This window comes from Camelus ferus, chromosome 1, assembly GCF_009834535.1.
Source record: "Camelus ferus isolate YT-003-E chromosome 1, BCGSAC_Cfer_1.0, whole genome shotgun sequence".
Lineage (NCBI taxonomy): Eukaryota > Metazoa > Chordata > Mammalia > Artiodactyla > Camelidae > Camelus > Camelus ferus.
The window spans coordinates 50,171,391-50,184,646 of NC_045696.1; the positions used below are offsets into that span (position 1 = coordinate 50,171,391).

Consider the following 13,256-nt stretch of genomic DNA (forward strand, 5'->3'; position numbering starts at 1 on the left):
AGAGAGAGCCCTTCTGGCTGGGTAATCAAGAAAGGCTTCAAGGAGGAGCTTGAATTTTCTTCTGTTTCAAATCCCACCCCAGCACTAATCGGGTCCTCCTCCCATTACCACAGTATAATACTGTCATCTACCTAATCACGTGGGCCAGAACCTGGGTCCCATCTTGGTCTCACTCCATTTCATCAGTTACCAGGTTAAGTTAACTCAGCATCCAAAATATCTTTCTTTTTGTTTGTTTGTTTGGTTTTTTTTGTTGTTGTTTGCTTTTGTTTATTTTTTTAACATTTTTTATTAAGTTATAGTCATTTTACAATGTTGTGTCAAATTCCAATGTACAGCACACTTTTTCTGTTATACATGAACATACATATATTCATTGTCACATTTTTTTTTCACTGTGAGCTACCACAAGATCTTGCATATATTTCCCTGTGCTATACAGTATAATCTTGTTTATCTGTTCTGCATATGCCTGTCATTATCTACAAATTTTGAAATCTTAATATCTTTCAACTTTGTTTTTATGCCACTGTCGTAATTTGGGTCTCATTCTATTTCACGAAGGTTACTGTCACAGATGACCACCTAGATTTCTACATTCCAAACTTGGCCTTTTCCCCCTCCCCTACTCCAATTCATTCTCGACATCACTGTCGCAGTTTACATTTTTAAAATGAAAATCTAATTGCAAGATTTTCCCTAAAACCTTTCAAAGATTCTTCAATGCCTGCAAGATAATGTCCAGACTTCATCAAATGGCATTTAGCCCCTGCTTCTTTATGCAAACTAACCTGCCACACACATATTCCAGCAACCCAAGTCCACTTGATGTTACCCCCAGTAAATGTTCCACGCTGTTTTGTGTGACATGTACCATTCTATTATAGTTAAATACGTGTTTATGCATCTGTCTTCCGATCTGGTCTACGATCCCTTCTTGATGGGATGAGATGGCCTCAGAAAAGGTATGAAGAGGTATGATGTACACTGAGACTGAACAGAGAGAGCTTCATGAAGAGGAAAATCTGATATCACAGCTCTAATGCTCTCTGTACACTAAGGCCACTGAGCCCTTAGAGAGGTGGACTAAAGACATTGAGGTGAAGATTATTTGCAACTCAACATACCCTTTGGTGATTAAAAAAAAAAACTAGACCATACCAGTATGCAGTGTAGAAAGGCCTGATTTATGTTCATTGAGAGGTGATATTCAGTATATTTAAGAAGTGACACCCCATGGTCACCAGATACCTAGATCAGCCAATCAGAAAGGCACACCAGCCACAAAATACTCCCTGGTCCAGTACTTTCCGGCTGAGCAAGTATGGCTGCTGGTATAAATACCACAAGTGCTGAAAACACTAAGGAATTTGTGAAACTGATTAGCTACTAAAATAAAGATGCTCATGGTTATGAATGTTGCACGAAATACAATCGTTTCTTACTTTTAAAGACCATATGTCTTGATTATAACTATTACCATGAGGAAATCCCAGTTGACTTTGACTATCTCCCCATTGAAACATTCTTTCAGATTTATGAAAAGATCAAAATAGTTACAATCACTGAAGGAAATGAATGCTGCCATAAATGTAGATTGCCTTAATTTGACCGAAGACAGAGTTACAGTTGACCATAAATGTGTAAACAAATAATTCTTGAAAAACTAAAATAATTATGAAAGGTGTAAAACAGCAATAATTTTCTGTGACATGAACCAGGATTTTAGCTTCTATCAGAAGATACTGTAATAGAGAAACAACAAACAAATTACAGATACATGATGGGGAGACCTCAGAAGGAGAGAAGACTGTAGACTCAGGAGGAAACATGCTTTCAGGGGATGCTGACGGGATGGTCTGCCTTGCTGCAGAGTGCTGGAGGGGTAGAGGTCAGGGGAGAGATGATTACTAGTAAGGTAAGGAAAACAGGATCCTCTTCCCTAGCAAACTGGTGTGGCTTAGGGGTCCTGTGAAAAGTCCACACACAGTGACAGCAGCCATGTAATCACACATCAAAGATCCTGGAAGGACATCCACCGGGAAAGCCTCAGGGAATCTCATGCACAACAGCAGAAAGCCCACGGGGCATACTTCCCATCACAAGTCAGCTGGCACAGACTCCTCAAATCAGAAATGTGACAGGAGACGAGGGTGGGGGAATTCCATCGCATACAGAAACCACTAATTTAATGTTGTATTCTGTTGATTAAACTCATTAGTTTAACTCTGTGGTAAGCAAACCCGCTCCGTAAATCAGATATTCCCAGAAGTGGTAGGAATATCTGGGGAAATTTGAATAAGAATGACGCACACATCACATTGTTAAAAGCGGAGCTTCTATTTTAAAGGATGACCATTGTTAAAGAAAAACCCCGTGGCTTGATCCCTCAGGGACACAGTGAACACTGACTGGGCCTCAGCTCCTACGGTGAGATGAAAGAGCCTCAGTCCTTACAGGGAGAGCCACCTGACAAACAGCACATAATGTAATAGCGCTCCCTGGCATAAAAGTGAAATAATAGTTTATCTTCTTCTCTCTGGATATTGTCTGACACTGATCTCCAGACAAGGATAGGCAACTCCTCCTTGCCTGAACACATATATACCACACACTCACACATATCTCACACACACACGTATACACACACATGTACCCACGCACACACATACAAAAGGAGAGAGACTTACATAATGTGAAGCCCCTTTAGCAAAAATGAAACTGAAAAGAACTAACTTCACACCAAGAATCTATATGGCATGAATCCATATTTATTCCCTTCATCTGAAAAACAAAGACCATGAATTGAGAAAATAGAATTTTTGCGCTCATCTTCTATTACTATTTCCTCTTTAAAATCTCCTTAAGATGGTATGTGAATGAGAACACCTTCGGAGGGTTGTTAGCTCTATGCTTGGCTCATAATGCATAATAATAAATGCCAGGTGTTACTATTTTTTGGATAGGATGGATTTAGGGACGTGCCACAGCAGTTGACACATCCAAGGCCACAGGCCTGCGGGTGGCAGAGACAAGGTGGAAACCCAGAAGGTCTGCCCCTGGTGCCTCTCTCTGAATAGTTATTTCCAGCTGCTTTCGGGGATCGGCAGTGATACATAATGACTGGTCTAGTCACCGGCCAAATATAACAGATAGAAAAGGCGGTACATCCTGTAGAAAACTGTCCTTTATGTGAGGCATAAAATTCTTCAGAATTTTACTAATCAGGAAGACCAGCCTTGGTTAAAACTAGGAAGTAAAAAAACCTTCATCTTTGGGTATTTTCTTAAGACGTCTCTCAGTACTTCTTCATTACATTTCTACCAAATGACAAATGTCCCCCTACGGTTTTACCCTATTGGTCACTGACTTTGTCTCCCCAGACCAGAGGACCCATTCCAGTCCTTCAGCATTCTGCCTGCCCTATATGACAGAGATAAGTATCTGGTGGAGAATTCGTTGGCCAGTATGTAATTAGGTCTCTGGAACAGCAAACATATTTAGCCAGTTCAATAGGCCTGAAAGTAAAATGATTCATGTTGACAATCTGGAGAATAGTTCTGGGCAAGGAAGCCTGTCTGGCACAGGTGGGCTCGTCCTTCGGAGATGGTAGGCCCTCCACCTTGGTCACAGTGACTTCAAGGCAGGAAAAGCAGGGCAGGAAACGCCTGGAACATACCTTAGAAGCTGTGGACAGTAGCATCCAAGAGAGCCATTGGCATTTTGTAAGAAACCAATGTATTTCTAAGTATTGCCTTCAGTGATAGAGGGGTTACATGTATTGTTCAGAGTAATCGTGGGTTATGTGTTGTTGGAAGGACACAGGGAAAGTCCATCTCTGCTTCTCTCCCAAATATTCCCTCACCTTCCTAATCCATTCTACCGCAGGGATCACACTGAGATTCACTGGCATTTCTCAAATTCTAGAAGATATTTAACATTATCTATGTGGGCAGAAGTGCCAGTTGTCCCCCAATATTAATTCTCTTCTCCTAATATCACAGGAGAAAAAGAAATGGAGCCATCACCACCCAGCTAGAACCGAAATGTTGCAGCCTTCCTTATGGCTACTTCTGGACAATGGGCTGTTTGTGAGATATGCAAGTTCCAGGTTATGTTCATAAGATAAATGTGGCTATCAGGAAGGAGAAAAGCTAAGAAAAGTTAAGGGTTCTACCAGCTAAACCTAACACTTCCCTGTGACCAGCCCAGATGGCCCCTCTAACATTCTCCCGGACTGTGTTCAAAGAGAACCTCAACTTGTACATGTTTAGATTCTGAGCATATGAACACAATACCTGCATGTGTATCCACAGACACAGGCACACAGTACTTTCTTCCATAGAGATAAGCATGGAAATTAGAGTCTGTAACCATGAAAGGATGCCAGAAAGGTGGAAAATACTAAGTTTATTTTGATGTAAGGGAGTGAAGAAAATTAGAAAAGTGAAGCAAATTGCTTATGATACAATAATTCATCGACACGATGTAACTCAAGTCTCAGGACTCCCAAACTCTTTTCTCATTTCTTGGTGATTGGGGATGATAGCAGATAATGATGTCAAGAGTCTTTCATAGACTATTTTTGTCAATCCCAAATGAGAGACGATCACCCAATGCTACTTTAAGGGAACTATCAAGCTAATTAAATTTTGGACTGAAACACAAACAAACAAAAAACTAAAACATTATTAGCCAAACTTACATAGCAGTTAAAATGCATCAGGCACTGTCCTAAGAGCCTTAGAGAATTAATTCACTTAATAATTACAGCAACCCTGTAAGGTCAATATCATTATTGTCCCCGTTGTTTAGATAAGGAAAGAGAACCAGAGAGGTTACAGTCATACAACCAGCAAATGGCAGCGATGGGAGGGTGATCTAATACTCCAGAGTCCCTGACCTTACCCGCTCCACCACTGCCTCTCTAAGGAACAATGCAAAAGGGGGATTTTGTGTTTGCACGTGATTACAAGTGTTTGTGAACATTCTTCTTTCAACAACTCTGAAACTCACAAATAATGGAAATTAAGAAGGAAAGTCCCAGTGAAGCAAGATAAACTATCTGACTTCAATGTTATAATAAGAGGAAATTTTGATAGTGGGACAGAGGAAGCGGTAATTAATTAAAGAGCTCAGTGTTAGAAAAGTCTATTCAAGGCTGTGATCAACACAGGGGTTAGTCTTTTCATACCTTAATCCAGGAAACCCTGCAGCTGCAGGATGTATTCCTAGACATTTATGTAGGAGGTAGTCATATTTTATGGCAGGCATTTTTGTGATAACAATACATGGGCACTGGCAGAAGGCAGGGCTCTGTCTCTGGCAGACGATTTGCATTTTCCAGTAGGAACAAGTAGGTAGATTCAGAGAAATAAGCCTGATAAAGATGCTGTGTTACAAAATCAGACTTGAAAGCAAGAGACAGATACTGAGCACCTTCTGCCCTGGTGTTTCTGCTTTGAACAAAGGATAACGTCTGTTCATGGTGGAGAAACACAATCTGGGAGGGATGTGAAGTATGGATCCATGGAACACACTGAATCAGCACAATAAAGGAGAAAGAGAACACAGGCAAGACCCAAACAGAGACTTGGCCTCAACCTCTCTGTTCTCAAAAGAGCCAAACTATATGTGTTCTCTGGTTCTAGTCCAGATTAGGATGATTTATTAGAATAAACAGTGATCAATCAGAGACTTCCTCCTGGCTTCATTCAGGATCATATACAGTGCCAAGCAGTAGCCAGACATAAACTGCTGCGCTCCTGGCTGCTTGAAGGTGGAATCCTCAATTGATGCTCAATTGAACAAGTGGTCTGGGGCCTCACAGCGGAAGCTGCTCATTGGGGATGAGCAGGTGACTGAAAGGGGCATCTCCACCTGCAGCCTAGTTCTCATCAGCATCACCTGCCATCTGTCCATGTGTATGTGCTGACACTTTTAATACTTTCATCTAGACAGAAATAATATGCTGGACACAAAGGAGCAGAGTTCCCCCTAATATTTTTTGAGAAACACAAAAGCAAGCGAGCATTATATTGTGTTATTTCATTATAAAGAAAGACCTTAGACAGGCTGTTTGTAGATAACATTACCTTTTCTATGACCTTACTATTGATGTAGCCTCATTCTCGGGAAGAGGCACACAGACCTCAAATTGCTTTGAAGTGGAGGGAAAATTTTTTTTTTTATTATTTTTAAACACTTTGAAACTGTGCCAGTGTAAAGAATTCAGTAATTAAGTGAACTATAGGAAATCCCCAAGACATAAAGGTTAAAAATTAATGAGGTCTTAAGGAACAGACCCATTAGCTCTGTCCAGGAGAACAAAGCTCACCAAACATTCCTTATCTCAACCTGTATCCTTAATTTAATTCAAGTACCACTGCAATGCATCAACCGCTGTATAAGATACCTGGCCTGTACTTTGTCCAAGGCTTTCTGTTTCATTTTTCAGATAATTCGAAGTCACTATATTTTTGGCTAAATATATTGTACAATATATTTCATGTATTCATTTTATTTTAGCTTCAAAAACTCAATTATTTTAAATGATGATGTTAAAACTTGTTTCTCATTTAACTGAATTTTGTGGGGGTGGCTTGATGTAAAGGATATTAGTAAAAATACCATTAATGTTTATCAGACTTTTCTTACGTGCACTTACTGTGCCAGGTCTTCACAGTGGGCCCATAATTGAGGTACAATTATTATTATCTCTATTTTACAAATGAATAAGAGAGGATAAGAAACTTAACCAAGGTCACACAGTAAATGGCAGAGCCCGTAAATGAACCCAATTCTAACAGCCAAGTCCGTTTTAGTAAGCACATCGAGAGGAGGAGCAGATATTGTACCATACTCCCAGCGTGATATATCACTGAACATTCATTTACTTCATTTCACAAAGAATAGTTTACATATTCTCCCAGCCAATATGATTTCTGTTTAATAATATTTGACTTCCGTTGTAGCTATGTGATTGTAGGCATCTGATAGAAAGTGAAAAATCCAGCCAGCCATCTAAGCACTCCGTCAACATAATAGCACATACTTACAAACATGAAAATGCTTAGATGACTGAAGGGGACTTTCATTTTGCACTTGGTTGTGTGTCATCCCGGCATCACAAAGACAAATTCCAAACCTCACAGTTCCAGAACCGAAGATGACATCATGTAGGATTTCAGGGACTGTATTTTCTGATTTAAAACTGACAAGGAACAACAAGGATTTACTGTATAGCACAGGGAACTGTATTCAATATCTTGTAATAAACTATAATGGAAAAGAATCAAAGAAGAATATAGGTATACAGATAAATAAATAAATAAATAAATAAATAAATAAATAAATAATATATATATATATATATATATATATATATATATATATATATATATAAAACCAAATCACTTTGCTATACAGCTGAAACCAACACAATAAAAAAAAATCAGAAAAAAAAACTGATAAAAGTATGTTTGCTTGTGGGGATAATAAGGCAGGATATTTGAAACCAGGAAATCAGAAACTTCCACTAGCATTTTGTAGCCCTTCCCTCTTTGCAATATGCAGGCACCTGTGACAATGTGAAGGAGCAAGGGAAATCACTTTTTTGCCTGCATAAAATCTTTGCAGAAGTGGCCAAACATCATCTATGAAGAATTCAAGCTGTTTCCTATGTCCAATTACGCCCAAAGGGGACCCGTTCTCTTTCAACGTAATAGAAGCAGAGATGAAATGCTTCCGTCCCATATTTCTCAGCACTGTCTCATTCAGGAGTCTCAAGGCACCTACCCCACCGAAGCAAGTAGCGACATTCTATTTAGTCACATCATTTAAGAGTAACCATGGCGTCAGGTATAACTTGAGTTATCCAACACCTATCCTACCCAGCTGAGCACCTCAACACTCCTCTAGCCTCAGTTTGGAAAGATCAAGCTATTTATTCACCATCAGTAGAGCATCTGGAGTATTTTTCTAGTAGTAGTGAAAAATTTCTACTAATCTATTTATAGGGTCTGCTCAATTCTCTTTTCCTACCATTAGAACATGTTTTTAAGAAAACCAGCCAAGCTACGACTTAATAACTGTGTTTTCATTTGGTTTATGTCCTATAATGTCTTTAAGTGAGCAAATCTAACTACTTGGTTTCATCTACCATTATCTACTTGACATAAACAACACATCTTACTAAGATCAGAAAAGGAAAACATTGCCTCCAAAACCCTCTGAGAAATATAAGAAAAAGTGCCTTACCACTGATATTCCAAATGCCTAGATGTAGGATTAGAAAGAGGACCCAAGACAACTTCCCAATACCAAGCATGGCAAGCGATGACTTCATTTCCTGTTTCTATCAGGGATACTCAAGTAGGTTTCCCTTCCTCCCCTAAATCCTTCAGGGTTGGATCAGGTTACCTACTTCAATGACATCTATAAAGTAAATAGGGAAGAGAGAGTAGGTGGGAGAGGACAGTAAGAAGAGCCTGAACAGTTTGCGAAACAAAATAAATAGAAAGACTACATGGAACTCTGTTCTGAGGCTTTTGCTTCTTGTCAAATTGGCTGTTCACTTTGAAATGCCCTGATCTGCAGAGCAGCTCAGTCTTTAACTTCTCTTTTTGCCCCATATTGGGGTTTTTCTCATTCAAAGTTCAGTGAAATGAACAAACTCTAAAGAAATCTTAATTGTTGCAATATTTAGGTAGAGATTTTAATCAAATTAAGGTCAGGAAATTCATGGTAAAAAGTACCTATGGTAAGTATACATTTTCCCCCTTTTCATAGCTTGTGATTATGAAACTTCTTTTATGTAAGAGATTTTAGATTTTTCTTCCCAAACATCAGGTCATAATAAGATGAGAATGCTTACTGTCATTAAGCCAGTGGAGATTTATCTGAGATTATGGAGAACATGAGTGACAGGTCCCCTTCCTCAGCGGTTGAGGGAAGGGCAGCTATCTTTTAGTCTGTAGATAAATATCACTGGAACCAGATCAATGTTAGTATTGGCTACACGTCCTCTCTAAATAATAAAGTTCCAAGCTGAATAACATCTTGAAAATCAGTGAAAGGAAACTTCCATTTTCAACATTTCTTCACGTGGTTATTGTCTGGATTAAACAGAATACAAACAATAAAAGAAGAAATGGAAAAGTTCAAGATCAATGTGGAGTTGTTTTCTCCAAGGCCACTTGTAATAATAAGTAGCTAACTTCTAACCAGAGAAGCTAATTAAAATCACCCATTTGAGATTCTAAATGAAAATGAAAACTCTAGACTTGTGACATAGGTGGTCATTGACAGAAGTTGACTTTAGAACTCTTTCTTTCAGAGGATGATGATTTTTTTTCCAAGGTTAAATATAAATGGTTTTAAGTATATAAGGTTAAAAATCAGTTATCATACATTCGTTGATTCAGATACACACTGTGCAATGGTTGGAGGCACAAAGATGAAAAGTCACTGTCCTTGATTTTAAAGAGCTCAGTCAACCAGCTCTGCAGCTTCCTCCTATCAACCCTTGTGTTAGAATGTAAGTATTCATGCATTTCAACCATCATGGAGTAACACTGAGTAACTACTCATAGCTTCTTAGTACTTCTATTACTGGCATTGACATTCTGGGAAATATTAGAGTCATAGGTACACAACTTTCCCACTCTCAAGGTGGAATGCAAATGTCCTGTGGCAGCTGAGACAAGGCTTATTGTCCCTTTAAAATTGTCTCAGAGGTCAAAAGTCATAAACCATAGGCCAAGGATCTCAGGATATTGTCCCAAACCAGAGAGAAGTCATATAAATTTTGTTTATCTCAGCACAGAATTTTATTCATGATTCACTATTTTAGAGATTTTTTTATGTGAAAAAACCCATGCTAATTAGACAAAATTTGGGGGGGAAACCTTATGTAACATCTAATGTATTTTTTAAATGATACGTATTTTGTGACTTTTATCAGCATGTCCCTCCATACCTGGAGTCCTTAGAGCCCCACTGTCGACAGAACCCTCCATCAGAATCTGACTCATATCTTCATTCTCATAAAGAATTGAAAGAAGCCTGTCTCAGAAGTTTGCTAGCTCAGGAACAAGTCCATTTTGCTTTAAATTTATGCCTCATCTAGTAATTAAGCTTTTATCATGACCCTTGTCCCGTTATAATCATGTCCTGTTTGATCAGAAAATTATACCTTTTATTCAAATGTGCAAATTTGAAGAATTTACTACATTTAAAAAAGTAATTACATTGTATTTGAGAAACAATTTAAAAAACATGAACCTAGTTCCAATTTTATGGTGAAAGACAAAAAGAAAAATAGAATTTGCAATCTTCAAATTTATTTTGAGACATCTTTGGAACTACTCAGAGGACAAATTCTTCAGTTCATTTATAGACATAGTTGCTTTTATGAACCATGAAGCAGCTGTACTTTCTCCAAACTTTTACTCCTGGGTGATCAGAGTAACAGCAATCACAAAACAAGATGCAGGTTCCTGACTTTAGTAAACATCAGCCTAGAGGGGTGACTCTTGATTCTGAAATGTTTTAATACTCCAAAACTCATTGCATAGCTTCTACCAGAAATGTAGTCCAGCACTTGAAATCATTTCCATTCTTCTCCTTGGCATCTTCTCATCAATGATAGCAAAGGTTTTTATATATGACTGTACTTTAGAACCAGCATGGGGACTTTTTATAAACTGAGTGGAACTATTGGATCCCATTTACATCTATTGAATGAGAATCTCAAAGGATGGAGGCCAAATATTCATAATTTAAAGAAACTGATATTTTAAAGGTGATTCTGATATAGCTGGTTTGGATGAATATTTGGAAACCAATTATGAATTGGTGGGAGGCATGGACTTTTGAACCACAAAAGACTTGGTGTCAAATCTTTGTCACTTGCTAGTGGTAGAATCTTTCATATACTTCCTAGATTCTTAGAGTCTGTGGTAGACACAGATGTACCACTCAGATTGCCCTTCCAGGACAGATTTGCTCTTAGCTGTGGGGAATGCACTCAGCAGACAGTATCCAGGTATCTACTTCAGGGTCTACTCAGCTGAAACTCACCTTGTTCAAGGTCATGCTTTCCCATGACAGCCTAATCCAGTATGGAGCAAAGAAAGTGATTAAGGGTTGGCCATTTTGACTTCACATAGGATGCTGTGGGCAATACTTGACCCAGAGCTCCCAGCTGAGTCAGCCAAGGTTATGTCGGCTTATAGCACAGATTGACTTCTTTCTCTGCCCAATCTCCCTGCCAACCCCTCCCTTTTCACAGGTGTTGATCCCTAATTAATTTCAGTGTCTGCTTCCAGAGAACCAAATCTGCTCAACATCTCAATTTCCTCTTCTGTAGAACACAGACAGTAATAATATCTATTGCATTGGTTAACTGAGGTAATATATGCAAAGTGATCAATAAATTGCATCTATAATTGTTTCTGAACCAAAGATTGGGTTTCATTTGGACAAGATGGATACCAGGAAGCCCTATATTAATAAGCCAAAAAATAATGATGGGAGAACAAGTTGAAAATGTTTATTTGCTAATGGCAGTCATTGTTGCACAGAGAGTGAGACTCTGAAGTGTCAAAACAAAGCTTTGATTAGCAGAGAAATATAACAGATTAAAGAAGGTCTGAATTCCAAAAAATTCACAAGGATAGATCAGCTTCACAGAGAGACCAGAAAAGTAAAGAGCGGAAAGAATTAGAGGCCTGAGAACAGAAGGGCTAAGAAAGGGCCCCGTCATTAGGTCTGTCTCTCAGGGAAAGAGCTCTCACCCTCCAAAAGATTGCAAGGGGTCAAAGTAATCACAGAGTCACAGCAAGACTAGAGAGCTGGAAAGGTAACAAGTGAGGGACCACTTACTGAAACTGGGATACAGTAAAGGGTAGCAGTCATTGGCACCACACCTGAGACGCGGGAGGATGCTGACTTAATGTTGAGCTCCTCCCCTTGGCTCTTTAAAGTGTTCCTTTGGTGAGAGGATCAGACCCACACTGTCAGATGGGCAGGGCTGATCTAAAAAGAGGGTATAAAAACCCCCAGCTGCAAAAGTTAGAAGACTGAAGATGTCTTGGGAAAACTTCTTCTTGCAATAAAAAATGTATATACAAGCAATACCGAAGAACACCCTTGTCCCCTTACCTCCTTATTGGCGGATTTGAAATGTATTCTGGTTCTGTCCTTTACTAGATGTGTGTCCTTAGACAGGCTACTTAATTTTGAATCTATTACCTCTTTGAATCACATAACTTCGTGTGTAAAGCAGGGAAAATCACACCTACCTGGAAGCTTGTTGTTAGTATTCAATAAGAGACATAAATAGTAATGTATATTTTAACTTAGGAACATGAAGCCACTTATGACACTGCCTGGCGCAAAATTAGGATCCTGATAAATGTATTTTCCTTTCTTTCTTCTCATTCAGACAGAAAAGTATAGAGTGACTGTGTCTTGTTTATTTGTACATTTGAGGCATGGACAGGGAGAGGGTTGACTTCTCCTATACCCCATGCACCTGTGTGTACTATATTTGTATATGCTTATATTTTTATGCCATTGTGGATGTATGTTTATCCTATTGCTTTCCTCGTGAAGCCGATTTATGGAAGCATCATTGCTTTGCAAATTGTTTCATCTTTTACTTTTGTGGATGTGTACACATTCTGACGTGCCTGCAGCTTCAGATCTCAGCAGAACGTTAGGGTCTGAAGCTGTGAACAGGTTCTGCACTCTGAAACTCATCCCCCGATTCGTGCCATGAGGCTGCGCTTCCCAGCCAGCAACTAAGCACAACATAAGCACCAAGGCAGGCCCTTTTCTGAGAGACCCAGGACCCCTCTAAGGACCTACTGTGACTTAAGAACTCCTGGAGAGCCCCGCCAAATTGTCTTCGCAGGACATAGCAGTCTAGGATGTTTCCACCCAAACTGCTTCCTGCTGTCACTCACAATCACACTTGCTCTGAGGTCAAACAGTTCTCTCTGGCATTTTTTTTTTTTTCTCACAGGCATTTCCCCTAATCTAATCCCTGCATATTTCATCCTGTTTGGAGTGTGCTTTTTGGAGAACCCAGTCTAACACATTAATTTGACATAGTTATGACAGTGTTGAATATACAACTTTTTATTTTGCTTTCCTGTGCCCCTTGTTCAATGGGTAATATCCTTCATAGGGAGAATTCTGTAGATGGTGGGAAGGCATGAAAGCTAGCTTAGTAGAAATCGCAGTATTAA

At 39.1% G+C, this 13,256-nt stretch overlaps 1 protein-coding gene across 18 annotated transcripts in view; it reads right to left on the reverse strand.

Moving 5' to 3' along the window:
* Positions 1-13,256, reverse strand: part of BTLA (B and T lymphocyte associated) — a 70,424-nt gene that overhangs the window by 31,169 nt on the left and 25,999 nt on the right. Inside the window, exon 2 of one of the 18 annotated variants that reach the window (XR_004319634.1) lies at positions 7,059-7,213. The exons of the other annotated variants lie outside the window; for them this stretch is intronic. The gene's annotated coding sequence lies outside the window, so the exon portion shown is untranslated. The remainder of the gene's footprint in view (positions 1-7,058; positions 7,214-13,256) is intronic. 18 annotated transcript variants of the gene reach the window in all.